At 32.9% G+C, this 11,152-nt stretch overlaps 1 long non-coding RNA gene across 1 annotated transcript; it reads left to right on the plus strand.

Moving 5' to 3' along the window:
* Positions 1 to 2,823: 2,823 nt before the first annotated feature.
* Positions 2,824 to 5,329, plus strand: LOC118487235. The gene is made up of 3 exons (XR_004880931.1): positions 2,824 to 3,383; positions 3,586 to 3,630; positions 4,527 to 5,329. It is a non-coding gene; the product is annotated as an uncharacterized LOC118487235 (long non-coding RNA).
* The last annotated feature ends 5,823 nt before the right edge of the window (positions 5,330 to 11,152 follow it).

Raw genomic sequence — 11,152 nt, forward strand, 5'->3', positions numbered from 1 at the left:
TTTGGGAATGTTACATTATAAAAGCCTTTAATATAGTAAAAAACTTCATCCTTTGACTTCATGAGATATACCCACACAGCTCTAGTGAAATCATCCACAATAGTAAGAAAATATCTAAAACCATCCCTACTGGGAACTCTATAGGGACCCCAAACGTCTAGATGAGCTAGATCTCCTAATAATTTTGATTTGTGGTCACTTAAGGGAAATGGTTCCCTATGTTGTTTAGCCCTATGACAAGTTTCACATGGTGCTAACTTAGAGCTAGTTTTAATATTTAATTTATTTCTTAAAACATGCAAAACTGGTTGAGTAGGATGTCCTAACCTAGCATGCCAGAGATTAGCATCACAACTAGCATTATACACCTTATTCGAAACAGAAGAACTACCACAGAAGTAAAGACCATCAAACTGATTACCAGTCACCAAGACTTTCTTTAGATGAGAATCCTGAATATAACAGTTATGTTCATCAAAAGAAACAGTGAGCTTACAAGCTCTAGCAAGTTTATGAACAGATATCAAGTTAACACAATAATTGGGAACAACAAACACATCATAGAGAATGACCTTGTCACTTAATTTTATATCACTAATTTTAGTTACCAAAGCACTTGTGCCATTAGGGTGTTTAACTTTGATGTTGAATTCAGTGACATCGGATTAATAAGACAATCATCGGTCATAACCATGTGCTGGTTAGCACCAGAGTCAATTATCCATCCAACCTTTTCCCCATTGTTAACAAAGTTTGAAAAACAATAGATAGGTTTAAAATCACAAGTGGGTTTGGATGTAATATTGACAAAGTTATTTAGACATATAGAATTTGCACACATACCAGCAAAGTTACTACTCTGAGTGTCACCCTTAGGTTTATCATTCAAGAGACTAAGCAATTGAGCTACCTGATCACTGGTTAAAGAACTCATAACAGAAGATGAATCAGTAGTATCAGTAGTGACATTATTACTTACCTTATTACCCTTGTTCCCACTTGTTTTAGATTTCATCCAAGAAGGATATCCAACAAGTTCAAAACATATCTCAATGGTATGACCAGTTTTATTACAATGAGAACATTTGAGATTAGGATTAAGAATTTTTGCACCTTTTTTCTTTAAATCAACATTTTGATTCGCTATAGCAGCAAAACCAACAGCACCATTAGGGTTTTTATCAGAAAAATTCTTTGAGTGTAAATGAGAGTCTTCTCTAGAGATGACTACAAAGGCATCTTTCACAGAGGGAAGAGTTTCTCGAGTTAATAAATTTGTTCTCATAGACTGGTATGAACTATCGAGACCCATCAAGAATTGCATCAGTTTTATAAGATGATTAAAGTCATTAAACTGTTTAGATGCATCACAAGAACAGGCAGGTAAAGCAAGTAATTGATCCAGTTGTTTCCACATACAGTTCAGCTTATGATAATATTCAAAGACAGGCATACCATGTTGACTAAACGAGTTGATTTTTTTATATAGATTAAACACAACAGAGCCATCTATCTTATCATAAGTTTCTTTTAGGTCTTTCCATACATTAGAAGCAATTTTAGAATAAACCAGGCCAAGATATAATTCCTCAGATACAGAATTAAGAATCCATGTAAGAATAATAGAATTGCATCTATCCCATTGTCTACCCAAGACCTCATCAGTTTTAGACCTAGGGCAAGAGCCATCAACAAACCCTATCTTATTTTTCACTTGTAAGATAAGATAGATGGCTCTGATACCATGTGAAAAGAAAATAATCTTATAACCAGAACTGTAAGTACAACAACTTAACAAAAATATCAAACACGGTGAAAAGAACCACCGATTACAAACAATCAATAAGTAGCAGGTCTTCAACCGAAGATTCTGCACAAACAAACTTGATCAGCAGCACAACGTGATGAACTCGAACAAGGAGAGAAAGCGACAGCCTTTGGAATGTTCTAGAGAGCATCTAATAGCACTGCAACCTTTTACTTTTTGGGGATGATCCACCAGCAGAGATGCGAAGGGAATATATAGGCGAGGAACCCTAGGACGAGCCCAAGATATGTCCAGCAGCAGCCCACGAAGCAGCAGCCCAAGAAATGAAAAAAGGCCTAACCGAATCTCACAAGAAACACATGACAAAAAAAGGAAAAGATATGAGGCATTGAATTGGTATTGAATTGAAAATAAAGAATATTTATATGTTTTAACAGTTTCATCGTAGGATAATGGTCCAAAATAGTTTACTCTTTTCTTATTTCATTTTGTTTCATGTTTTAGTAAGTAAAATAGAAAAACCATACGAGAATCATATAACTTGTTCAATTCAAAAGCAAACGGAATAATTTTAAAAAGAATTACTAAGTATTATTTATTCCATTTTTATTTTGAGGTAACATTATAACACAACATTATAACACATTAAAATGGTAGCATTCTAATATAGATGGTATTGGAAATGAGAGTAGGATTAAAGATAAACCACATTTCGTATACAAACTGTAAGAACTGTTTAAAAAGTATCATATGACATTCAACCAATTATAGAGAAATGGTAAAATAATAAACCTAAATAATATCAGTTATATTGAATTCCTTATAATTATGCTAACAAACAATTAATTCTTTATTTAGATCTTTCTTTTGTTTTCAATGTGCTTATATAATCTATATCTCTAATAAAGCAAACCATTGGGGGACACATGTAACCTTATGGTTGATGCCAATCAGCAAACACGTGGCATATGTCTTAGGGGCGGATTGATTTAGCTTATGACATACGTTTCTTATGTGCTATCTCTCTCTCATTCTCTCATAACCGTCAATACCATTAATCTGAAACCCTAATTGCCGATTCCCCTGCCTCCTCCGGATCACAATCTGCCTCTTCCGGATCTCATTCAACAATCGACGGTAATGTCTGACAGATTTAAGGTAAGATTGATCTCAAATTTGACATTGTTTAATCGATCCGCACCCTCCAATCTCTTCCTCCTAATAAGGATGATCAGCAGGAAAGTGGAGGAGTGAAATGAAAATATTATAAGGGGTTTGATGAAGCTTCCTCCTAATCGAAGATGCATCAACTGCAACAGCTTGGTGAAATGTGTGCATTTTCATGTTTATCTAGGTAAGGTGTTCGATGAAATGCTTATTTGTTTTTTGCAGTCCTGTAATAGCAAAGTTATGTATGATTCATAGTCGAAGTCAATTGGGGTACGATGACTTTGATTAGATGAAACACAAATAGTTGGAATTATCAAAGGGTTTTTGAATTGAGATTAGGCGGTTCGTGGTCATCTAGGGTTCCGGTCGACAACATTCAGTGATGGTGGTGGTGTACGATCATGAACAACCGCGATTAACTACAAGCAGTTTACCGGTGACTAAGGTAAGTCGGACCTTTTTTCGACAAAGTTCTATTTTCTTGCATTTAGATAGTCTGGAGGTTAAATAAGGATCATATGGCAGATGATTAAAGGATAAGGATTGGAGATTTTTGAATTGTAGTTGTTTTCCATTTTGTGTAGTTGATATAATAAAGATTAGAGCCTTTTTTGTAACTTATTGTTGTTGTTTTGATGTTATTTCAGCTCATGACTTGCATCGCCTGGAATTCCTTTGCGTAGTTTTTATCGGTTAGTTCAATCTTTTGTCCTTTGTGTTTAGTTTGGTTAAGGTATTGTTCATTCTTTGAGTATAACCCATGCCATTGAGCCTGGAAGTGAGCCTTAATGATGAACAAATTATGTGATCTACACATGGATTTTAGTGTTGAACATTATTTTTAAACCAAAATATGTGATCTACGATTTTGGGTAAAACAAACTAGAAGATGATAAACTCACTTTGGTTATGGTGGTGGATATAAAAACAAGAGTTGGTTTTGTTTTGGAGAAGCCATAAATACATACATTGTACACATACATATTACTATTACATACATGACATGAAAACAAATTATGAACTGTAATGAGTTGAGATAAAGTACAGTATCTGTGATCTTGTAGTTTAAATTTCCAAAAAAAAAATACGACGAACGACCTAAATAAATCAGTTGCCAATATACAATTTGTACATCATGTTTATCATGCAATCCATCACATGAGTTTGTTCGTTGTTAACTGTGTAATCGTTTTCCTTGATTCCAACTGCATATTTGAATTTACAATAGGTGGGAATTGGGAAATCGCTAAATGTTGTAAAGGAAAGCCAATATCGTCCCTTCTTGGTGCGACACGTGGGCCGATTTACTATTTATACCACATATGTCTTCTACGAAGGGGACCGTTTTCTCATTATTTTAAAACCAAAAATAATCGTTTTTCTCATCTTATTTTTAAACATTACAAATTTATATGATTATTTTAATTGAAAGCAAACTTAGGGGTGTGAAAGAGTTGAGCCAAGCTTGAGCTCTACAAGGCTAACTGGGCATTATGGGTTTCTATATTTCGTTATATATTGCTCCTCATAAATGAACATGTTCTTAGTTTGAATATCTTTTTTTCTAAATGAGAGATGTTTTATGCAGTAGCATGCCTGTTGTATACCGAAGAATCATTTCGAATAAATAACAGCTTTGAGAAATTAAATCGTGCAGCTCAAAAACATGTAAAAGATCAACCAAAGAGACTGGCCGCAACTATAAGATCATTAATACCAATTAAGTTTCAATTATATTTATTGTTTTGTTTTTTATTTAGTTCTTCATTTCCGATATTGTTTTATGTGAGGCAGCACGATAAGGACCATTATTGACAATTAAACATTGGGAGACTTCATCAAGTCACATGGTTACTCTGAATTGTTTCAAAACGCTTAACTTGTGAGAAAACGTTGCATTCTATGTCTTATTCTTTCTAAAATCATGCTCATTTTAAGTGGGAATGTGTGATCTATACACCAGGTTCAAGTATGCTCCTCTATTTGGATTCTGGTCTTGCCATACATGAGTTCTGAGCTTCTTTGCATTTTCTATTCTGTCATTTGGCCACAATCATCATATATTCCAAGTATTCCATTCATTCTTATTATAAATATTTGAAACCACATTGACGATATTTCATTAGTATTATCAGCTCTTAGGTTGCCCTCGGTGGTTTACCGTCAGATGGTGTTCACAGGCATATGTTAAAAGGTAATTCTTTATTTACTGAATGTCTTTGTTCTATACTCGCTCAGAGAAATTCTAAGTTTTAAGGTTCCCGGCAACCAATCAACCGATTCATTTCCATAGTTGTGATTCTTTATTTCTTTTTAGGTACATTTTTACTAAAATTTGAAGATTTGTTGTTTGTTTCTTCCGATTTATTTGTTTTTTTAAATGATCTTAAATTCCAGTGTATGTCATTTTACATAGTAATAAATTTGAATCAAAGTAATATGCTTCGCCTGAGCACCTTGGCGCAAGAAGCGAGCGCCTTTAATAACTATGGGTTTAATAGCGAGCGCCTTTAATAACTATGCGTTTGTACAGAATATTACATTTTAAAGTAAATAATATGGTTTTTGTTGAAGCCCGCGTATTACGCGGGCATTAACCTAGTTCTTTATAAAGAAAAGTGTTGATATCATTCACATATGTGCTAAAATCAATTATCTTGATTAATTTTCGTGTGCTAATATAATTCAGAAGTGCTACTTTTATGCGTTTATTGTTTTAGTATGTGCTAACTTAACTTTTTTAAGTGCTAGGATCTGTTCTCACGATTTGTAGGATAAATATGGTTTGTACTGTAACCAACCCTTGAAAACGATGATGGAATATGTTGGTAACATATGTTAGAAGTTAATGCTAGTTTTTAATTTATTTTGATTCGTTATATTTGTGCCGCAAGATATTTGTTTTTTTTTTATTTTAGCCCAATTACTTTTTATTTCTTTGTCGGTCACTCACTAGTCCCTGGACACTCTCTTCTTGCTTACTTTCCTATGTCGCTGAGTCGCTCATGCTTATTTCATTGATTTCCTCATTTCTTCAATGTGGTTGAAACATTTTACAATTGTATGTTGTAAATTATGACAATAAGACATAGACCTATGCTTCTCAGTTTCATTGTTATTAGACTAGGGATATACTAGTACCACACTGAACTGGTACGGTACCACATAGTACCGATATAAAAAATTTAGCTAAACCAAAAGTTGAATAGTGTACCATATATATTCGGCCGGTACTGGTATGATACGGTACCACTAAAAAGTACCGAACCGGTACCGTACCACATAGTACAAGTACCAAAATTGAGTTATATCCAAAACCAAATACCATACCGTATATGTTTGGTCGGTATCCATATGATACATACCAGTATGGTATTAGTACTTTCTTTGACTAGATTTCGATCTTCCATTATCAATTTTAGATATTATTAAAATAGAATTGTTCGAAGTTCGTAGATCTAGGGTTTTCTCTTGAAGCTCTACAAAATTCAGTTTTATCCTAATAACTCTATTGTTAGTTTTTAATTAAAAACCAAGCAAACCCAAGTTTGTGACAGCCCATATAGAAATATACTTATATATACATAGGAAAAAACACATAAAGTTTACACTTGATGATGACATGTGGCACTACTTATAAGTATACCGATCACATCCCTATATTCAACAACAGTTGTCCTTTTGGTTTCATCGGAAGATAACTAACCAAAATAGTTTACTATTTTGTTTACTTTAATTTTGCATTTTAGTAAATAAAATAGAAGAAATACGATAATCATATAACTTGTTCAATTCAAAAGCAAATAAATTCAAGACAAACAACAAAGGGTCCAAAAACTCGAGACCACCTACACTTGCCTCATAAAACTTGCTAACTTTGGCATCAAGATCATCACGGACCAAGTCATCAATAATCTCCATAAACAAAGGGGTAAACCAAAGTACATAAGGTTCCATGGAAATAGTCCCTTTAGGGCGAACCACAAGGTCATGACTTTGGTTAAGTAGCATTTCCGTAATCTTTTGAGTCCTTTTCTTTGTTCATACTCTACTGAAATGTCTTTATAGGCGATAAGCACTCCGATAATCGGCTCACACTATAAATGCATAATGTGACCATCCGACATGCACAAAGCTTCTGTAGGGTTGATAAACTGTTGTTTGGTTTACGTCATTGAATCAAGTGGTTGTGGCTACACAGTCAAGCCTAGGCTTGCGAGGCTCTCCGACGAATTAAACATAAGTGTATTTTTTTTTTTGGAATCAACATATATTCATTTAGACATTCTAAAAATTGGAAATATGACAGTTTTGTGAAACACTATTAATAGGTTAATCAAATTATAGTGTTTAGATTGGACAAAAACATCGATTTGTTGCAAGAGCATGATTTATGTTTTGTCACATTTATTGTACCAAAAAGTTCCATGATTCACGAATCCTAACCGGTCAACAACACATGTAAGTGGTAAAATGGGCAAATCAAGAAATAGATTAATAACAATTGTCTATGGGTCGGGTTGACCCGAAAAGATGACAGGTGCTATTTAACCACACATATTAAGTATCAAATTTATTAGATATTTTTTGAAAAGTAAACTTCATTAAAACGCACCTTCGACTCAAACGGGTAAAAGGTCAAACAACAAACAACACTCCCGACCCAAACAGGCAAAGGGTAGACAATTACAACATATACAATGGGTATTTACACCATTCCATCCAGCTAATGTATTTACAAGGAGATCTGTTTCTAACCAACGCAAAACCCCTCGACTTTACCTCCCCTAAAATATCTTCCGAACTTCGTCTAATCTGCTTGAAAACCAATTTGTTTCTTCCTTTCCAAATACACCAACATGATATAATCACCAATCCTTGAATGAAACTCTTTGCTTTCTTACCTAGTTGCGTGAAATTGTGTATATCCATAATGTCTTTGAAATCGAAAGAATATATTTATGGCAAGTTACACCAAACACTAAAAGCCGACCACACCTCCGCCACCGAACATGCAGTAAATAAATGCTCCATCGTTTCCTCAAATTCTTCGTAAAAAGGTCACATAACTGATGTAATATTCACATTCCTTCTTCTTATCTTAACTCTCGTAGCTAATCTATCCAAATTACCTCTCCATGCAACAATGTTACATTTTAGAGGCACCCATTTGCACCACTCAAAGTTAGGGAGATGACTAGCTCCCATATCCTCAATTAAAGCCATTTTGACTGCCTTCAACGAGAATCCTTCCTGATTGCCATCATTCCACAACCATAAATCCTTATTATTTGAAAGCATTACCCTACTCAGGACCTCTTGACATTCCTGCCATTTCTTAAGCTCATCATCCGACTCGGGCTGTCTAGACCAATTCCACACAAATCCGCTATTTACTAAGTTCACATCCCTGTTGTCTGCAACCCTGCATAATTTAGACAATTCCAAACCGAGCAAATGTGGCCATCTTTCCACGAAAGGAATATCGCCCATCCAAGTGTCTAACCAAAAACGAATCTCCTCCCATTCCCTACCTTACCCAAGATCAGCCGGTTTAAACCCTTCCCGTTTAATTTCAATTTAGATATCAATCATTATATTTTTTCAACATCCCGCAATGTTTCAATTAATCGGGAGGAAGCTTCTTTGATTGTTTTTACCATAGCAAGCTTCCACTACCTTTCTCCATAAATTTTGATTTTCAACCCTGTACCTCCACCCCATTTAAAAAGAAGAGCCAAATTAACCTCTTTAAGTCAGTATATGAGTTTTCATCCTCACCTTCCTTGTTTGCTTAACCACGTATATAAATTCATGGTTACTTAAGCTTACGTATTTTTTTGAACAACGAATTTCTTTTAATTCATATTGTCTATGGGACTTGAACCTAAGAACTCCCCTTCCAATGTTACAGTACTTTACGTTAATACCCTCTATATTGTCAAAAAATTTCAAGTATTTAAAACTTTGAATATTTAGTAGAATAGGAAAATACAAGAACCAACAACAATACCATCTTCAAATAATTTTTTAGTAATGAATAAAGTAAAAAAGTATAAAAAGTAATTGAAGTTACTCAAAAGTTGTCTCTTAATGTTGAGAGATAGGTACAAGAGGGTAATTTCGTAAGAAGTGTAGGAGAGAAGGGTATTTTAGGAAGATTTAATATTGTTGACTTATAAACTCACTTTTCTCATGTTCTTTAAATGACTATAACTTTTTCATATTATAATATTTTTGTTAAAAAAATTACACAAAATTAACGAGCATTCCATTCTCTTTAATTTGAAAGGTTTTTTACACATTTCTCCTTATTAAGCGACCTTATTACATATTTACCCAACTTTTAAAATCAATTACATATTTCCTTTCTTAAATCATATATATTACATATTTCCCCTTCTTAAACCATGTAATTTATGTATTTATCATTTTCATTAGAATTACTCTTATTGAATTATTATTTTACCCTTAATGAACTTATTAAATTACTAATTACAAGTTCACTTTTCTAATATCAATTATATTATGTATTTCCCGGATTCCTCTACTTGTTACTTTTCAAATCAAATACATATTTTCCCTTCTTAAACTATAATGTTTACCTTTAATTTGTTTAAGATCATTCACCAAAACCATTGCATTTTAATTTTAATCATCATTGTATTTTAATTAAAACTAACAAATAATGCACACACAAAGCAGTGGATCTTTTCCTTTTCTGTCATTACAAAATCAAATTTATGGTGCCGAAGTCCCTACGAATTTCTTAATAAAAAAAGTGCAAACAATTAAGCATTCAAACCCACCTGTTGCAACTATTTTGTTAGTGAAAATATGATTTTGGTAATTGATATTTACATACACAACATAAAAAGATGTGGTTTTATCATGGATATTCTTATGCACGCTATTTGATGTTTCCTGCAACAAAATGGAATGAAATATTAAGAGTTAAGGTAGTGTTTGGTATTAGGGTTGTGCAAACTGCTCGACGATCGAGGATCGCTCAAAAAATGCTCGAAAAATGCTCGTTCGATTCTCGCTCAGTTTGTAAATGAGTCGATCGGATCGGTTCGATTCAAATTCAATCCAAGCATGAGCAAAGCTCCGCTCGCTCGTCGATCGTTCGGTTTCGCTCGAATTATTTTTATTAATAATTAATATATATATATATATATATATATATATATATATATATATATATATATATATATATATATATATATATATATATATATATATATATAGGGTAAGGTTATTGTAAAAAAGACCAAAGTTTGAGAAAGGTAAGAAAGAATCTCAGCCATTAGATCTAAATTAATTGAAAAGGGTAAACAAGTAATTTTATCATTAATTCAATTAATTAAAAACTTCCCATAACCGCCACCTTAATTATAGAAAATATATAACACCATTCCGCAAGTATATAACACCATTCAGCATTCAGCAAGTATATAACACCATTCAGTAAGTATATAACACCATTCAGCAAGTATATAACACAATTCAGTAAGTATATAAACCATTCAGCAAGTATATAACATCATTCATTGACTAAACATCTGATCGAAACATATTTTTTTCTCTATATAAGTATAGCAATATGGTACTCATATTAAAGATAAAAAACGCTCGTTATTATGGTGTAATTTTTTTTTTAAAAAAAGTTACGTATAAAAAGTTATTGATGTTTAAAAAAGACGGGGGGAAGTTATATGTGCATTACCTAGTTTCTAGTGGGTTTAAAAGACTATATTGCCCCTAGATATTTCAAATCAGTCCAAATTAATGAAAATATTTTACAATTTGTTCCCTATTGATCTCAACCATTAGATCAAAAGATCTAATGGCTGAGATTCTTTCTTACCCTTCTCACACTTTAGGCCTTTTTTACAGGATCCTCTACCTATATATATATATATATATATATATATATATATATATATATATTATAAATTTTAAAGATTAAAAACCCCAAAAATATAATAGCCCCAAAAAAAATTGTATTTAGAGGATGAATGTACGATCAGGGTTGAAGATGTGAAAAGTAAGTTAAAATCACTTTTTGACAAGTATTGTAATGCATATAAGACATCTGAGGCTGTCATGAATAGCTCAAAAACATCTTATAATGAATCAAGTTCACACACGAATGATTTTTATGCTTGCCTCAATTCAAGAACCATGTCGATTGAAAGAAAATTTGAACTT

This window comes from Helianthus annuus, chromosome 15, assembly GCF_002127325.2.
Source record: "Helianthus annuus cultivar XRQ/B chromosome 15, HanXRQr2.0-SUNRISE, whole genome shotgun sequence".
NCBI classification, from domain to species: Eukaryota; Viridiplantae; Streptophyta; class Magnoliopsida; order Asterales; family Asteraceae; genus Helianthus; species Helianthus annuus.